The sequence below is a fragment of the Anser cygnoides genome, chromosome 4, assembly GCF_040182565.1.
Source record: "Anser cygnoides isolate HZ-2024a breed goose chromosome 4, Taihu_goose_T2T_genome, whole genome shotgun sequence".
Lineage (NCBI taxonomy): Eukaryota > Metazoa > Chordata > Aves > Anseriformes > Anatidae > Anser > Anser cygnoides.
The window spans coordinates 45,281,362-45,300,852 of record NC_089876.1 but is presented as its reverse complement, the minus strand read 5'-3'; the positions used below and the strand labels follow the sequence as shown (position 1 = coordinate 45,300,852).

The following is a 19,491-nucleotide window of genomic DNA, read 5'->3' as shown; positions in this document are numbered from 1 at the left end:
ATCTTTTCTCTCTGATGAATTGTCCTTTTGTCCCACTCTATATTTAGCAGGTGCAATGTGGCAAGTGCTGGAAGGGGAGCTGTTAGTTATCAAGTAAGCCCAGAACATGCCTCAGCCTTGTTGCAGGCATGTGACCAAGTACCTGGAAGCATATCACACAGATCCCTTCCCACTTATTCCTGTCTACTCTTAGAGGAGAGAAATTTCTCACAGAAAGATTATCATTAATTTACATATAATTTACAGATAATGGCATGTTTTGGTTTGATTTTGTTGTTGTTTTTAAAGAACAATACATAAAATGGCATTCCCACATTTTGAGTAGCATATCACTGCCTTACCTTATAATGCATAAGTATTGATTGTTTAATGATGGGTATTGCAGACTTTGTGGACAAAGCAAATATACTTTTATGGCTTAATTCCTTTCTAATTTGTCTGCACGTAGACCACAGTTTGATTCTGACTTGCATCCACTTCATGCATTCAGGTGTAATGAGCGAAATTCAGAGAACAGATTTTAAAGTTGAATTTTCACTTTAGAACTTTGTTTGATTCAACATTATTGCTGTAGTTTTCATATTTTATGTCACTTTCACACTTCTATGTGTCCCTTATCATAAGCTTTACTCCTGAGTTATGCTACTTTAAGCAGAATGATAATCAAATCTGCAAAGGTTGTATTAAACGGTCTAGCTGTAGTGTACAAGTTTACGTTTTTTGCTTCAACAGTAAGGGAGTTTCCACAGTTATAAATATTTTTTTTGTACCTGCTGATCTCTACTTCTAGTCATCATTGAGGAATGTGTTTTCTCATGTAAGTGTGCCCAGCTTGCTCTTCTTTTTGTTGGGGACTGCTGAAATCTGATACTGGTATCTTCTTTTTGAATCTGTACTTTAATCAATTTTTAACCTCATCTTGTCGATAGGTAATATTTGTCTTTTTACAGGATCATTAGTGTTTGTGTAATCTACAGGTAGTCTGGTAAGACAAAGACATACAAATATACGGAGAAACAATGATAAGGGCAGTAATTTCATTTTTTGCAAAGACAGGCAAGACTGAAGAGATGAAGAGTCCGGCCAAAAACTGTACGGAGTGTATGTGTGATACTGAAAATAATCCTTGCATACCTAATTATTATTACCAAACTGTAACAAGAAAAATCTTTTTTCTTTTACCATGGCTAGTGGAAGCCTTGTCAGAAAACATTATTTCTGGAGACTACTGCATCATTTAGCATAGGAAATTGGTTCAAATACATTGCAGTTGTTTATCAGACCAAGCATTCCAGGAAACAGTTAGTACGTAGGCAAATACTCACTGATTTGTGGAGCAGAGTAACTTCCCAGTTGTGTCTGACTTGGGAAGTAATATCAGGTAGTTCAAATGATTTTGTGTTTCTTCTGAGGGAAAAAGCAAACAATTGAAAGCAAAACTGATCAATGGCGTGTATGTAGAGACATTCATTTGGAATCTGTTTTAGATGAAAGGTAGATGTGGATAGCAAGTGTAGTGAGGTTGTCAACTTTGAAAAGCAGATGCTAATGGTAAGCCATTGATGGCTTCTGTTTACTATATGGACATCAGTACATGATATTTTTCTTTATTTCTTTGTTGTTTCTTCTTTCTTCATTTTCTCTTTCTTTCTTCTTCTACTTAAGATATGTACTTTAATCCAATTTTCAGTTGAAACAAGCTGTTTCTTTTACACCCAAGACTGTAATTTGTAGTAAATAAAACGATGAGATTTTGCTCTGATGTAGTAAATAAGTTGATAGTGTGCAAGAAAAGCAAAATGCTTTTCTGAGAACTGGAACATAAAATTCATATGAGCTCATGATGGATAGACCTCTATTCTCAGGAGATGCTCTGTGCTTTACTGGGAACCCATGACAACTTTCTTAAGGGTTGGCCAAACGCCCAGGAGGAAAAGCAACATTTTAACTATTACGTGCTGTATTCATTTGCAAGCCATCAAAATATTTAATTTTAAATTTAAGTTAAGGGAACATCTGTTGCAAATAAACCTGCAGGTGGAGACTTCATATTTCATTATTATCTTACATAACCCTAGGACAAATCATGTTCAGCTATTTTTTTCCTCACTGTTGTTGTAATTAGAGCTGCTTTGAAAAGAAAAAGTGGAGGAATGTTTTGTGAGAAAATATAGTTGTCAGAAAATCCAGAAAATCCTGGAAGTTACTACTAAAAATTAGCCATCTTTTTCTATAAGACAGTTATTAAAAGATAAAGTCAGTCTTTCTCAAGTCCACTTCCTTTTAAGTGGTCAGCATGAGCTTGCAAATCATGATTTGGTGCCCAAATCAGTAAAACTTACAGCTCTAATGGATTGCTTCAGTGACCCTTCAGTAATCTGGTCTTCATTGCTCCAGAAGACTAAAAACCCTTTGCTCATTCAGAGGCAGCCCTCCATGCACCGTTCTGCAAGCTCATGTAACTTCTTCAGGTTCGGGTCTGCCACATCAGCGTCCCTATTCTTTGACAGCATCTTGCTCTGGCCATGCTCCAGCTCTCTTTCTGGCTGGCTTTCACAATGGCAGCTGTTGAGAGCACGCCATCTACCTGCCAGCCATCCTTCTAGATATTCTTTCTGCCCTTGCTGTCTCTTTCTTTCCTCATTTTTTCTTTCAACCCTTCTCTTAATCTCCCTTTAACTAAACCTCATTTTATAATTGCAAAAGAAAAGATAAGATCGGTCCTGTTATCCTTTACTGTGCATATGTTTGTAGTTAAGCCTGGAGAAGATAATTTTCTAAAGTGACTGTAGCAAATGCAAAACTGTTGTGTTCAGTAGATTATTATCACTTGTTTAATCTTTGATGGCTTTTTTATTATTAAAGCTCTCTGTGCCTCTGATCTATCAGCATGTTTTTGATGCAACTAAGTTTTTTTTCCCCTTCTCTCCAAAATATACTTTCTACGACAGTACAATGCAAAGCAAGGTGGGTAAGAACCTTGGCATGAGCATTAGTGTACTTGTGTTTATAGGATGTTGTTGCCATTCAGGTTGGATATCAGAAGCCTCAATCTCAAGGCAGAATTTAAGCATGTCCCTCTCTTAAACAGCATAAAAATGAATTTATGGACATACAACTTTGAAACTTGTCACTGAAGCATTTTATTTTAAAACAATAAGCGCTTTATCTTTGGTAAGTGAAGAAGAAAAAAAGGAAGAGATGACAGGAGCATTTTGCATTGGGCAGAGATGCCCTGGAAGGTGGAATGGACTTTTCCTGTAACACAGTTCCCCCAAATACCATTCACATTGTTTTGCTTCCACATCATTCCCAACTCACTTTGGCCTGTCATCTGGATCTAAATCTAATCTTGCCTATTAAATTCCCCTAATTTTTTGAAATAATGGGGAAATTTTGGCAGGAAACCCTCTTGGCAATAAAACAACAGTAGCAGTACCATACAGTCAGTTTTTTATCTGCTGGGCTATCCAGAAAGGCATGATCACCTGTTATGACAATTTTCAGAAGCATCCTTTACATTTTTTTTCATTTAAACACTGTCAAAATCTGGGCCTTGCAACTACATTATTGTTCACATAGCTATCTATACCTCGTGAAAATACTCAGTGGTGCCGTTCCTTGACATACTTCGGAAATCAGTGGGAAAAGGCAAGCGATTTGCTGTTTACTGTTTTCCTCCCTTGATGCAGAAATGGAGTCTGGCTGCCAATACTGAGGCCTGGGCACATCTGCTAAAAGACAGCAATCATTTTTCAGAAGGAAAAATTTCCCCAGGATCCAGGACTCCTCCTTGGTTCTGGTGTTCATAAGGAGTTTGTTTGTGTTCTGGTACATTTCACATTGCTGGGTGCTTCAGGTTAATGGAAAATAATTCCATGTTGAAAAAGAATATATCTTTTAGAAAACCATCTGTATCTGATTAAAAAAAATGAAAAAAAAGAAAAAAAGAAAAAAAAGGAAAGTTATTCTGACATGTTTCTATCTCCAGTGTTTAAGACACAACCAATCAAACAACACATGCTTTATTTCTGGCTTGAAATTGTCTAGGTTGGAGTCCTAGTCCTAGTATCTCCTTATAGCTTTATGAGTTTGAAATACTTTCTATTATATTTCTATTTCCTGGCCAGTACTCAGAGGATGGACTAAGTCGCCCCTTTAGCTGGTTTTGTTTAGGCTGAGGTTGCACTCCTAGAAGTCGTGTTTGTTCTTCTGATCATAATTTGTTCCTTTTCCCCTTTTCAAAGCTGTCTTCATGTTATTAGGACCCTTAGAGTGCAGACATCAGAACTGGACATACTATTCTGTTAGCATGATACCTCTGCCAAATACCGGGCTATAACAGTTGCCTGTTGATGCTCTATATTTACTTACATATCCACTGATTGAATTTGCCTTTTTTGGTCCCACCATTTACCAGGCACTTTGTGGCTAGCTTATTATCCACTAAAACTTTGTAGTCTTAACCAGCATCACAGTTTTCCCAGAAAACATTTTATTTTGTATATTTATGCTTATTTTTTTCTTAGGTTTATGACAACATAAAAAGACTTAAGGACTTTAAGACATAAAGGACTTCAAAAGAACAAGAACAACAAAACAGACAAACAAACAAACACATGCTGCTTTCTGGTACCAAAATTACCAAGCAGTCCTGAGAACTCAGAATCAGCAAACTGTCCTCTTTACCAATCCTCCTATGGTCAGCAAGCTTAAAAATGATTTTATATATCCACCCTGATTAGCAATAGGATTGATAGATTAATAGTACAGCATCAAGTAATGGCTTTATGATTCTGTGTATGCTGTGGAGCACAGAAAAGAGGTGTTCCTCATCTGTATGCAGGTTGTGGCCACATCCTTACCCCAGGGCATGCACCATTTCTTCCCGCACACTAGTTAGTATAATTCTGGTGTGGATGCTGGGGGCTCTGCGATACACCCAGGACCAGTTCCTACTGCGATGCAGGAACAGGACTGCACAGCAAACTTTAAAGCACACTGGCCACATGGTTATATACAGCCTAGGAGAGTCCCTGGTAAAGCACCTGTTCAGTTAGGATTCACTTCTGTTTTGACAGCAACCTCTAGTTGTTTGGAATCATTTAAATGTGTGCCAGGTTGGTTTTATGTTGTTCTGTTTTTGAAACAAAAATGTCTACATTCACACCATGCTTAATTTGTGGTGTTGCTCCCCAAAGAGCCTGAAGCTGGTTTCTCTCCAAAAACACCAGTATCCAGCTCTCCTAGGTCTATGCTCAATCTCTGATTCACTCCGATTATTGGGCAGCACTTAATAGCAAAGACTTTGTAGGTAAAAGAATGTGCACAGCTCCGAGTCTGAGCAGGAGCGTTTTCTGCTCGCATTAAATTGTAAATATATATATATATATATATATATAAAAACCAGGCATATGAATTTACAGATTTCTTCCTAACCACTTTTGTAGATCATAACTGTGCTCTTATGCCCACGATCTGGCCAGAACAAAGACGTGGAAAGTTACCTGGGACATTAAGAAAGTCTCCCTCATTCACCTGCAAAAGATATTTGTTTCAGAATGGTCTGCAGAACATTTACTCCATGTGCTACCACTTACTCCAGCACCATTCTTAGTGTTTTCACTTGTTTCTTGTAGTCTCTTTTAAAAAATCATTGTTGTCTTTAAAGCAAATGAGTTAACAGGACTGCTGAGGTTCTCAGTGTTTTTCCATGAGTGTATCAAATTTTCCCTTGCCTTTTTTTTTTTTTTTCTTTTATAAGAAGACTGTCTTCCCCTCCTCCTTCCTGTCTCTTGGCAGGACTTGATGTGTGAACTGTGATACTTGTCAGTATATGACTATAATTCCCTGAACAACAATGACACAAAAACAGCAGTGAACTCAACAAAGGAAAACAAGACGCTGTCTGTATGGCAGAAACAACAAGGACTTCACACTTCGTGTTTCTGTTGTTTGTTCTTTGTCTGTTGTACAATTTTTTTTTTTTTTACAAGACACCGAGGTATTTTTGTTTGCTTAAAATATTATCCAACAAGAACTCAATCTCACCTCCATACTTCCACTGCAGTTATAGAGCTTTTAGATTAGAGCAAGAGCAGAAAAGGCACCCTAAAACTGACTTTCAGCTACTGAAATTAATGGTGAGGTAGGACAACCCTCATCAAGCAAATTTCAGGTTTTGCAAAATGTATGTTTTTTATGTTTTTATACTTAATTATGTATAAGGAAAACACAATGGAGAAAGGGTAGTGGCACCTACTCCAACTACTGAATTCATTCAAGAGCATATTGTTCAAGCGTAGCTGTGTGTCCTGAAAGGCAGTCGGGGTGTCCTGTCAGGTAGTTTGGGAACGTTCTGCTAAACATCCAAACTCAGAGATGCTGAATAGATTTAGCAACTTCATTTTCAGGATTTAGCCATCACAGATTATTTCTGTACACACCAAATATTTGCAAAAGCTTAGTTAAGAGAAGGTAACGGCAACTATGTTAAATAACACTGATTAGGTATTGCTGATATTGTTATTATGAATGTTGATGATGATTGCTATTGCTGTTGATTATAGAAGACTGAAAAACTGGGAGAATATTCTTGGAGAACTTGGAAACCAATATATTAACAGGTAACAGCTGGTGTGAAACTAAAAAGAAAGGGCCATTTGTTTTTAGCTATCACTATATACTACTTTTGATATCACATATTTTTAAATGTTCATCTCTATTTGATATTTAACTCATCTACTCTTTTAAAAGTCCTGAGTGGAAAAGTAGGCTTCACATTTCTGATGGCTTTGGAAAGAGAACAGAAAGAGCAAAACTGCCTCCAAATACATTCTCCCTTAGAGAAGTTTTGCTTGTACAAAACTACCTTTTTCTTTCCTTCCCGGCTGTGCCCTTTTCTGCATCTACATCTATCAAAATATTTCAGAAACAAACTAAGACCATAAAAAAGCAGTTCTTGAATGCTGAGTTTTCTAAGTTGATTTTCCAAGCTGCTAAGTAGAACCCTTATTTGTCAGTCACTCTACAAACAACTTTCCTCTTTTTCTGACATAAGGGTCTCTTGCCTTTTTTTCCCCCAACAGACTTATCAATTAACAGCTTGTTGTACACATGCTGTGCAAGCACAAAATAAGAGAAGGTTCAACAGGAAAAGTAACCAATGATTATTTTGCTAACACTTCTATCCATGTGACATATACATCCAAGTTACTCATCTGCACATTTCTAAAATACATTCCCAGGATACTGCAGGAAAAAATACACAGTTCAGTTCTGTTTTATCAGTGAGTTTTTTTGGCTTTTGTTTGTTTGTTTGTCGTTTCTGGGAGTCAAATGATAACTAGTCATTTTACTTTTTTTTTTCCTCTGTTAGTGTTTATGTCTCTGATCTACTTAAAACTCTATACTGTTGCAAAATTTACATGTATTATCTGTTTCTGAATAATAGGGTATGCCTCAAAGAAAAGAGACTTTTGAAGTTAAAATTATGTATGTGCATGTGTGCTGATTTTCCTAGCCATATTTCAAGCAACTGCAATTATCTGAGTCATTTCCATGTGTTTTTCTGGTTATTGTTCTTTGACTTGCAATAAATTTCTGTGAAAACAAGAATATATCAATATTTGTATAAAACCTAAGCAAAGTTATTCATTACTAAGGAAAAGAGTGCATTTATTTTAAGGGTTTTTAAAATATGAACTCTAGCTGTTATTTGGCTCTGTGATACATTTTAAATTCTTCCCTTCAAGGTTTTAAAGTATTTTTATTTAATATGAAATGACTATTCAGACTGAAATGATTAAAATATTGCAATTGTTTCAAAACACGTGTTGGCCCTAACAGAATATTTCTGGAGTGAGGTAACAGTGGTGCAAGAGCTTCAGTGAAAGACAAAATCATACCCAGGAGTAGTTGATTCACATAGCCAATTGAATTGAAGCTGAACTATTTGCCTTTACCATTGTCACTTCTCTGTTCTTCATCTTACCTGAATTACTAGTGCTAATCTCATTTTCACTATCTTCCTAAGGAATATTGCATTTAATTCTTTATGCCAGGCCGTTCTAGACTGAAATGCCTTGGATCTTTTCCATAACTTCTGAGGAGTATCACAGTTATACATGTTACACTGAGATAAAAACAGACACAACTGTTTGAGTAGAAACAAAGCCTCAACTAGTGTGAAGGACCATTCTGAATCCTCTACTAGAAATAAAACACATCATGTTTATTGTGGTTGTACTGAGCCTCAAATACCTACAGATTTAAATTTCCCCTGACATGATTACTGGCTGCAGCTGACTCTCTATTAGTCCCAGCTAGGATGTTTTCACTTCTGATGGTGGTCTGTCATTCTTGGATGCAATACATGTGAATCTCTGTCTCTGCTGCTTTGTTCAGTGACTGGTCCCACGGTTACAGTCCTGGTCAAAGCATTTTTGCTGAATTAGGCTGTTCCTTTAGTACAGCTGCGTCCTGTTTGTTGCCTGGGCTGATTGCAATCTCAGGCTCATTTTTTTGCCATATTTTCATTTCCACCTTTTTGCTAGGATTGACCAAAAGCAAGGGACTGAGACTACATCTCAAATCAATTTGAGTGTGGCAGAGTTTCTCCCTGAGGGCTATTGCTCTGCTTTCAACTAGCAACAAGAAACCTGCTGTTAGATTTCCTCCCATCCATCTCACAAGCACAACTGTGGACCATTTGCCCGTTGTGCACAGCAATCATGGAAGTCTTTTTAATACTCTTGTACATACAGAGCTGGGGCTCCAGATGTTTTCTGCTTTGTGTTTCAGTTCTCTTCTCCCATGTTATAAAACATTTATGGCAGGCATTTGGGAGAAAAGAAAGTGGTGCAATAATGGGAAAAAAAATCCAACAAAAAACCACCAGCAGTACATGACTAAATCCCACTTCTGCACACACAGCTTAAACAACAAGATGTCCCCATGTTTTTCATGGAGCTGCTGAAGTTCAGCTGGCAAAAGCAGAGCCCAGGCAAACCTGAACTAATGGTGTAGAAGAAAATGCTTTTCACAACTTGTTTATTTTGTATTTTCTTCCCCTGTTCATGACAGATGATTTCAGACCATTACGCTGGACACTAATTTTTATTTTTTTGGAAACTTTTCAGTGGTTCTTGAAGTTGAATAGCTTCAATGGTGGTTTGTGCTAGTTACATCTGTGACGAGCCATAGCATGGCTCTTAATTCAGTGAAACAGATCTAGAAACAGTGATCCACACATAACCCCCAGGTTTAGCTAACACAGCAGGAATTTGTGCTGAACATTTATGTGTATGTGAACAAATGTATCAGTAAGTGACCATATACGTTTCAAATGCCGTGTAGCTTTATGACCACCAGCAGTGTCCTGTTTATTTAGGACAAGAAATGAGAAGGTGGTTTTAAAAATCTGAAATGGGAATACCTACATTCAATTCAGTTGTTGAATAACTGATACTGTTGTTCCAGACTTTTTCATTAAAGACAGCAAGGCTATATTGTCATAGGTATACACCAATCATCTAATCTTCCTTTTCTGCGATTCTGAATGAGGTAATTTAGCTGCATTTCTTAGCTGGGATTTTATTGGTTTATTTGTTCATTACCAGCTGTGATGGCACATGGCATTGTTTCAGAAAATTCAGAAACATGATATGGTGGTCAAACAGTATGAGTAGCTCTGTTGACAAACTAGAAAGGTATAAGTATTAGGTCTCAAGAAACTTTTTAGCTGGATAACAACTGGCTTTCAAAAGTTTCACATTTGTTTTTCTGCACCAAGTGTGTATGGGAGAAGCCTACAAGGTCAAGAGAAAATAAGCAAAAGTCAAAGACAGACTAGAAAGACAAATAGTAACATCTGGTAAATGACTTCCTTCTACATTTGTGGAGCTCTCACTCACTGCAGTGAATGTGAAATGTTTTTCTTGGCAGGATTTTAGGATTAAAGTCCATCCGTCTGGGAATAAAGTTCATACAGGTTTATAACATTACTCATGCACAGTAACAAATTACAAATGTAGTTGCATTTAAAACCTGTATATAGTAGAAAATCAACAAACAACAATGCTAAATGGTTAGAAAATAAATTTTATTCTATCATTTTTGTAGCTTTTGAGAGGCATTTTGAATATTTCTATTGCTTTATATTAGTATATGAATATAGCATGTGCACATACTATGTGTCCCTCTGTCAATTGACTACCATCTAAACCTATCTTTCTACTAATTAAAGACTCGCATTCTCAGTCAGAGAAACAAAGGAGCAAGGTAGCTAAACACTGCTAGCAATCTAGGCTGAGGATCTCACACAAATAAAGTGTTGTGTATCCCTGATGGCGCAGAACCCCCCAAAGGGGGAAAATCTGCTAAGAAAGGTAAGGAAAAGACGCAGAGGTGATCTGGTTCGGTGAATTTCTGTGATGGCTTCCAGCTGATCCCACACTGCCATCCGTTCTGAGAGAACCTTCAGGGAGAGACGGTCATGCAGACAGAGCTTGCTTTCTGTGGGCAGATGTCAATTTCCCTTCTGCAGAGAAAAGAGAGAGTATAGACTGTAAAATTTTTAATAGTGTGGGTACAGCAAACAAAGAAACAACTTGCCACTTCCTTCTCTCCCCAGCTTCTTTTTTTCTCAAACAGGAGTTGCAAAGGTTTATTGTAGAAGCACTTCAGTGAATTCATGTAATCATTTAAAGTTTTATTCTCTAGTACTTAATGTTTCTCTGGTATTTTGCATTGCTTGGACTTTGTTCAATGCTATATAGTTTAACTAGAACTGCAGAAGTAATAGCCTTTGGGATCGGGACATTTGGACCAAATGGAAACAGAAACGTCTGATTCATGGACTAAAATCAGTGCTGTAGTTTAGTCCCAAATGCACCATGGAAACTTCTTTGTAGCTTTTACCACTATTTTAGCTATGATATTAAATGGTGTCTCTAAGGCTAGGAACATGAAGATTTCTTCATGCCTGGAGGAAACAGGAATAGGGTTGAAAGAAAGAAGGGAGATATTCATGTGCAGCTCTTTCTGTAGAATCATGTATAGATACATTTCTGTTTGCATTCATTGTCAGAAGTCTTGTTCAGTGCTTACAGATTGTTTCTCAGTTGGCTTTCATGCCAATATACCAGGTTGGTTGCTTTGACTTGAACACAATCTCACCAGATTTAAAGTTGTGTTTTGAAAGTAGACCCTGGTCATTTGCATTTATATTTATAATGAAGTCTGTTTATTGTCTGATAAAAGCAGGAGAACCCAGTCTGCTTAAAACTCAGGGTGAATTGTTCAGCTGTCCTTGTAATGCAGGACAGTTGTATTTTCCTATCATCTTTGATTAATGTGCTCTTCACCGCTACATGACTTCTCTATAGATTTGACCAGCCACATGTCAGCAAGTGTAGGAGCCAATTTCTTGCTCTTTATAAGTCAGGCCAAGGGGAGGTCTTGGGAGCAGAAAACCATAATGGCCCATGAAAGTCTGAGAGCAATTATTCTAGCTAAGCAAACACAATAAATAGCAGGAAGCAAGGGTTACTTATGGAACAGATGTCTACTAAGAAACCTACTGTTATTTTATTTAAGACTTCTTTAAAATATTAATAGAAAATGAACAAAATGAAAGGCCTGTATTACTTAAAAAGAAGGACAGTTTAAAAATCAGCTAGACAGAAGAAAAATCTCTCATTTATTTGAAAGATGTAAGCTCATTGTTTTGTATCTGCTTTTTAAATAACGTGGTATCTTTTTATCTCTTTTAAGGTGATAATGTTATGGAAATGATTGGGAAATCAGAAAGGGGACATTTCAAGGTGAGTCAAGTTTAATTTATCTTTAAAGGCTATCTTTAATAAAGTTTTAAGATGTAGACTAAGGCATATTATTTAGAGTCTGGATTCAGGCCAGTGCAGTGCTATCTCAGCCCCTGGGTAGCTCAAGGGGAAATTTCACCTTAAGTAGGAAAGAACTCTCTGCATAGTAGAAAGCTGCCCAGAGCTACCCCACTTCAGGGAGTGTAGAATATTAACTTCCTGGATACTCTTATCCTTTCCCACAATGCTACCATCTTTTTCTCTTTGGGGATGCTGGAGGGGACGATTCCTCCCTAATGCTGCAAAGGAAAAAGCATCCCCTCCATTTGTGCAACTGCTTGGTCCCTGAGTGGACTTCGGTTGGATTGTTCTTGGTATCCACCTGTCACAGTCTGGCTCTGCATCTGGCATCAGCTGTAAACAATGTAGGCTTCAGAGGCTGTATGTGAAACTGAAGCCCAGGCTTGTGTTAAAAAGAGGAAAACTACACAAATTTTGCCGTGAAAGTTATGTCCTATATTTCTTCTGTCTGATTTATTTGGTATATAATGTGTATTTATTTGATGGACTACGTTAGGATGAATGTTGCCAGCAGGTCGAGGGAGGTGATGCTTTCCATCAACTCAGCATTGGTCAGGCCACACCTGGAGTGCTGGGTCCACTTCTGGGCTCCCTGGTATGACAGAAACATGGACATACTGGAGAGTCCAGTGAAGGGCCACCAGGATGACAGAGGGATGGGAACATCTCTCATATGAGGAAAGGCTGAGAGAGCTGGGACTGTTCGTCTGGAAAAAGAGAAGGCTCTCCATCAATGTGTACAAATATGTAAAGGGAAAGAGGCAAAAACAACAGAGACAGTCTATTTTCAGTGGTGTCCAGTGGCAGGACAAAAAAGCAATGGGCACAAACTGAAACACAGGAAGTTCACAGTATCACAGTATCACAGTATCACAGTATCACAGTATCACAGATTTCTAGGTTGGAAGAGACCTCAAGATCATCGAGTCCAACCTCCGACCTAACACTAAGTACTCCACTAAACCATATCCCTAAGCTCTACATCTAAACGTCTTTTAAAGACCTCCAGGGATGGTGACTCCACCACCTCCCTGGGCAGCCCGTTCCAATGCTTAATAACCCTTTCGGTAAAGAAGTACTTCCTAACATCCAACCTAAAACTCCCCTGTCGCAACTTTCGCCCATTCCCCCTCGTCCTGTCACCAGGCACGTGGGAGAATAGACCAACCCCCACCTCTCTACAGCCTCCTTTAAGGTAACTGTAGAGAGCGATAAGGTCGCCCCTGAGCCTCCTCTTCTCCAGGCTGAACAACCCCAGCTCCCTCAGCCGCTCCTCGTAAGACTTGTTCTCCAGACCCCTCACCAGCTTGGTCGCCCTTCTCTGGACTCGCTCGAGCACGTCCATGTCCTTCCTGTAGCGAGGGGCCCAAAACTGAACACAGTACTCAAGGTGCGGCCTCACCAGAGCCAAGTACAGGGGCACAATCACTTCCCTAGACCTGCTGGCCACACTGCTTCTTCTACAGGCCAGGATGTTGTTGGCCTTCTTGGCCACCTGGGCACACTGCTGGCTCATATTCAGCCGACTATCAACCAATACTCCCAGGTCCTTCTTGGCCAGGCAGCTTTCCAGCCACTCATCTCCCAGCCTGTAGCGCTGCTTGGGGTTGTTGTGCCCCAGGTGCAGGACCCGGCACTTGGCCTTGTTGAACTTCATACAGTTGACCTCAGCCCATCGCTCCAGCCTATCCAGATCCTCCTGCAGAGCCTTCCTGCCCTCGAGCAGATCGACACACGCACTTAGCTTGGTGTCATCTGCAAACTTACTGAGGGTGCACTGGACACCCTCATCCAGATCATCGATAAAGATATTAAAGAGGACCGGCCCTAGTACCGAGCCCTGGGGGACTCCACTAGTGACCGGCCTCCAACCAGATTTGACTCCATTCACCACAACTCTCTGGGCCCGGCCATCCAGCCAGTTTCTAACCCAGCAAAGCGTACGCCAGTCCAAGCCCCGAGCAGCCAGTTTCTTGAGGAGAATGTTGTGGGGAACGGTGTCAAAATCCTTACTGAGGTCAAGGTAAACCACATCCACAGCCTTTCCCTCATCCACCAAGCGCGTCACTTGGTCATAGAAGGAGATCAGGTTCGTCAAGCAGGACCTGCCTTTCATAAACCCCTGCTGACTGGGCCTGATCGCCTGCTTGCCCTGCAAGTGCCGCGTGATGACCCTCAAGATAATCTGCTCCATGAGCTTTCCTGGCACTGAGGTCAAACTGACAGGCCTATAGTTCCCCGGGTCTGCCCTGCGGCCCTTCTTATAGATGGGCGTCACATTGGCTAGCCTCCAGTCAACTGGGACCTCCCCCGATAGCCAGGACTGCCGATAAATGATGGAAAGCGGCTCGGCCAGCTCCTCCGCCAGTTCTTTCAGTACCCTCGGGTGCATCCCATCCGGCCCCATCGACTTGCGCACATCCAAGCTCCGTAGCAGGTCGCCAACCATTTCCTCATGGATAGCGAAGGCCACATCCTGCTCCCCATCCCCTTCCACCAGCTCAGGGCACTGGGTATCCAGAGAACAACCGGTATTGCCGCTAAAGACTGAGGCAAAGGCGGCATTAAGCACCTCAGCCTTTTCCTCATCCTTAGTAACTAGGTTTCCCCTCGCATCCAGTTCTGTCCAAACATCAGGAAACACTTTTTTTTTTTTTCTCCTTTGAGTGTGACTGAGCACTGGCAGAGGTTGCCCAGAGAGGCTGTGTTCTCCATCCTTGGAGATCTTCAAAAGCTGTCTGGACACTGTTCTGGGCAATGTGCTTTCGGTGACCCTGCTAGATCATGGAGGTTGGACAAGACAATCTCAGACGTACCTTCCAACCTCAACTGTTCTGTAATTCTGTGTTTAAACCACATGCATTAGATAGCATGTTTCCAAGCTCTGTGGAGCTCAGTGCTTCTTAGAAATCTAGGTGGAGCCATACTGCACAGTCCCTAGAAGAGGCAAGACAGTCTTCCTTGGAAATCAAAAGATCTGTCATGTTACCACTTGTCTGCACTAGACAAATTTAATCCATATTAATAAAGACTCAGCTCAGAATTTGACAAAAATTTCCACCAACCAGTCAATTATAGTCTGAAATAAATACTTCAAAGTATTAGAATGTCTTAGCCCAGCTATTAGACCTATCTGGATGCACTGGACCGTTGTTTGAATGTTCACTGTACATAACTGTGATTCTGACATATGAACACTGCCTGCCCAGATTATTAAAGAAAATAAAAAAGGAAGCCATCTGTTAATTATGCTTGCAGGTCACTTCCTGCTAATGCAGTTCTTGGAGATAAATGCTGTGAAGTATGGCATGGTGCCTCTTGTATTTTAAATTCATTCCAGAAGGCATACTGGTATTTAAGACATCGTAGTTACATAGAAGGGAAAAGAGGGAAATCATGCCCTTAGGTGAAAAAAGCTGACCAAGAAAAGTCTTGTGTGTGAGCAATTGAAATGGCCATATAAGTAAACAAGTAAATAATTACTAACAATGATCTAGGGCTTCAGAAAAGCTCTATTATTTTCTAAATCAAAGCTCTTTTTTCAGGTACAGCATATGAATGGACAGGTCATGAGCTCTGGTAAGATTTTTGTTATGCTTTGCTGTGGGGATTTCTCTCTGATAATTGCATTATGGAGCCTATCATGGGTGATTTGATGTGCAGGGAGAGTGAAAGGTATGTTTGAAATTGTTCTTTGGTGGCCCACTGCATTCTGCATCCACCTGTGCTAGATGAAATTATGCTGCTCTGGTGACAGTGACTGCTGTGTGTTTATATGTGAGGTGTTTCCTGTGAGCTTCTGGAAACTAGTGGACTAGATCCTCAGAAATCATGCACAATTACAGTTATATTAGGTTGGTCATGAGGATATTCTTTTACCTGTGTTTACAGTTATGAAGGGTTAATAGTTGCATTTAGTTTTTTTAGTTTAAACAGTGTTTCAGGAAAATTTGTACTTCGAGGCCTGTCCGTAGTAAGCTGCAAGGGAAATCAGCCTATGTATGTCTGTCTGCCCTTCTTTGGAGACTGGCTGTACAGTGCACCAAAGAATATATCTAAAAAAATAATTGCACAAATAATCCCATAGAGTTATCTGTGATGTTGCTGCTTTTCCAGAGAAATAGCATGTAGACATCTTACCATTGTCTAAGATTCAGAAAAGACAACATCTTCTTTGAAAACTGTTGAATAAAAAACTACACTGGATCTGAAATTGCCTTACGCTCTCTACCCGTAATGTTTGCAGCTCTTGGAAACAGAGTTAGGGAATATTTCTCTGCTCTCTGCTTCATTTGCACAGGCATGTAGAGGTGGGACAGAGTCTTGCTTGTTAGTTCCTTTGTTGTTGGCAGTCAAAAAAAAAAAATTAACGTTGCAGCCTGCTTTTCCCCTTTCTTTAAAAAAGTTTGCTTAAAAGACTAAGACTAAGATCAAGAGCTTTGCAGATATATCAAGAATTAATGACCCTAGTGTAAGTCACACATCCCATGCCAAACAATCTACATCCCATCTGAGGTGACGAGTATGGAGACAAACTCTGACAGTGAGTATGTCATGGGAATAGCAACTGTATGTTCTGACACCAGGAACAAGTATTGGGAATGACTTCTTACAGGGAAAACAAAAGAAGATTAAGGATTCAGAAAAAGACCAGTGACCAAGATGTCCATAGAAATGAAAGCTGACTCGTCTGACAAGTCTTGGATTTCAAAGTTTTCTTGGATGTATATCTAGACCCTAGTGGTTCTGATTTTTTTTTCTTACTGTCTTCTTGGCTTTCCATTGTTAGTTTGAGACAGAGACATCATCTAATGAAGCAATTCCCTTGACCTTTTCCTACTTATCTTTTTAATCACAATGAAGCATCCAGTCCTTTTTATATGATCCCCTATCACAGATGAGGATCAGCTAGGATGAGGGGAATTATCCTTTAGATGCTAGGCAAGATTGAGGTGCAGTTAAGGGGAAACATAAGCATGGAGCTCTTTGCTGTAACTTTTTCTGTATGTGCTATAGACCTTTAAGGGAAAGAACAAGTAATGCTTTCTTTTGAGAAAGCCATTCTAAGTTACTATTTGGTCAGTGACAAATTCAGTTTGGCCAGGTCAGGAATAAGGGGAGTTGCAGCCTGTAGGCAGATTCTAAGAATGTCTGGGCAACAATAGATGGAATCACCACAAAGGACAGAGGTATTAAACACTGTTTTGGTATGTAAAACTGTTTTAAGCTGTGTTTAAACTCTTTACGGTCCCAGCCAGAAATGATTCAGATGTCCTATATTTTTGTCTGCGCGGGAGAGTAGGGCCAGATTAAAATCCCATACTTGAATCCTTACTGTGGAATCTGCTGCATCGGCCCTTAAATCAAAACTGCAGGGGTCAGGCCAGTCTATACCCTAGAATAAAAAGAACAAACAGTGCTGCAGAATAAGAATGTCTTATAGCTAGCCAAGTAAAATATCTAGGAGTAAAATATCTATCTACTTCCTTTGTGTAGGATGTAACTGCCAGGCCTGAGAGCAAGGAGTTTTTCTTTACAGGTTGCCTGACATGAAACTGTTAACGCAGTTAGGCTAAGGAGCCTTTTTTTGGCTTTGATGGACAGTCATCCTTTACTATGCTTTCTGCTCTCTGTGAGATGGCTTAAGAGAACAGTAAATTATTGTGAACAATTTATGCATTCCATTAAGAGTTCTCAGGAAAATGACAACTGCTTTCTTCTGCTGAAGTCTGTGTGTTTTGAGGATCAATGAACACTCTATTGGTTCTCTAAATGCTGGCTTAAAACCAGTATGGCAAACGAATAATAGCACAAAGAACTTGGTAATGTTCCACACCAGAATGTGCATTTTTATGTGTTTATTTATTTATTTATTTATTTATTTTAATTCTTGTGAATTATAAGACTGGGCAGTGTAAGTGACGTACCCTAGAGGAGTCAGTTTCATTTGCTGTTTACCTGCTTTTTCCATGTCTCTCATCCTCCCCTGGAAGTGGGACAGGCCTTTTCACACCGTCCTTGCAGAAGAATAGGCAGGAGGAAGGCTATACTCCTCCTTTCAGGCCCAAACATCAGCTCTCCAGCTTTTGGTTGGTGAAGTGCTGGAACAGAGATGTGGTTTGTCTGAGGTCAGCAATAAGCCCACGTTGAGGTGTAGGATCTGACGGTATGGGAAAAGGTGAAAAGATGCTTCATGTAACCTTGGTGGTGAAGTCCTTCTGGAGAGGTCACAGACCCCTTTGCAGCCCTTCACAGTGAGAACAAATTCTCTCAAACAGGAGACTTGTGAAGAGAAGGAAAAGCATCATACCTATCTGCAGATACCTAAACCCTTTATACTTAACGTTTTTGCAGATACTACAGTAGCTGTCATTATCACGAGACACAGTGTTTTGTGTCAGTACCACAGAAGATTCCAGTGGTGTCACCCATTGCTATCACAGTCGTTATCACTCAGGCAGTTACCCAGCTTCCCAGCCAAACTTAGTTCACTCTTCAGGAGTCTGGGGGGAGCCGGGGAGGGCAGAGCTGGTGTTTGGCAGCCTGCACCTGGGAGTGTACACACACCCTTTTATGCCTTATCACACAGCTATACCAGCCAAATATTTTCTTGTGTGTCAGGAAAAGGTGCAGTGACAGGAGCTGGCTGCCAGTATTTGATGAGAGAGTGGTTCAGGCAGAGGATGTGATGTTTAGTTGAAGCTATGATGCTAAAAGATATATACCTAGGACACTGGTATTGGATATGGAATGATGAAAGTGACCTTTGCATACTGCTAATGGGTCACAGAGTCTGGTCTCAGTCAAAGTTTTCTAAAGCCTAGGTTTTAGTGTTTCTTACCATTAAAATGTTTTTGAAAAATAACATTTAGAATGGAGAAAATTATAGGAGCATATTTGGAAAATACTTGTTATTATTTTTCTGTACAGTTCTCAAAGGGTGTTTTTGGAAACTCAGAGTAGCAACCTGTTTGTCTTGACTTTCATCAATGTTGTCTGTCTATGTAAATGACCCCACGGGCCTTTAGTCTTCTTTTATGCTCACTGGTGGCCAGGACCTTTTGCTCTTGTGTGGCTTGACTTGGCTTAAGGCTGCTTCTGTTATGAGCTTCACAAATAAAAGTTAGTTTTGCTACGGCTCCAATGCCAGAAAATAAACGCACATACACTTAAAATCCAGTGAAAGTCATGAAAAATCTTTCTAGGGTTTTCAGTTCAATCACTACAGCCCTACTCAGCTAGGGAGCCTAGAGAACAAGCGAAGAGTAGAAGGAAGAGTCCTGCCTGCCTTTCATGTAGAAAACCTTCATGCTTTTCAAGGCAACAGAACGTCAAGTCAGGTTGTGTTGCCTAAGGCTGCTATGCAGTGAAGGGATTTAAATGTAACCTCTGCATACAGAAAAAGGAAGTCCCTTAATTCATTCAATATTTTATTAGAAATCTCTTAATGCTGGTCTTATTCCTAAAGGTAAACATCTCAGAGGCTTTTCAAAGCCTGTATTTCATTATTTAATAATCTGTTTTCAGTAACACAACTCCCTAGGTCTGCGCTTGTAACTAAGTCCACAGGCTGGAAATATCAGCA

At 39.8% G+C, this 19,491-nt stretch overlaps 1 protein-coding gene across 7 annotated transcripts in view; it reads left to right on the top strand.

Moving 5' to 3' along the window:
- Positions 1-19,491, top strand: part of TTC29 (tetratricopeptide repeat domain 29) — a 382,392-nt gene that overhangs the window by 85,146 nt on the left and 277,755 nt on the right. For all 7 annotated transcript variants that reach the window (XM_048071812.2, XM_066996061.1, XM_066996057.1 and 4 more), the window contains exons 2-3: positions 11,776-11,825; positions 15,452-15,485. The gene's annotated coding sequence lies outside the window, so the exon portion shown is untranslated. The remainder of the gene's footprint in view (positions 1-11,775; positions 11,826-15,451; positions 15,486-19,491) is intronic.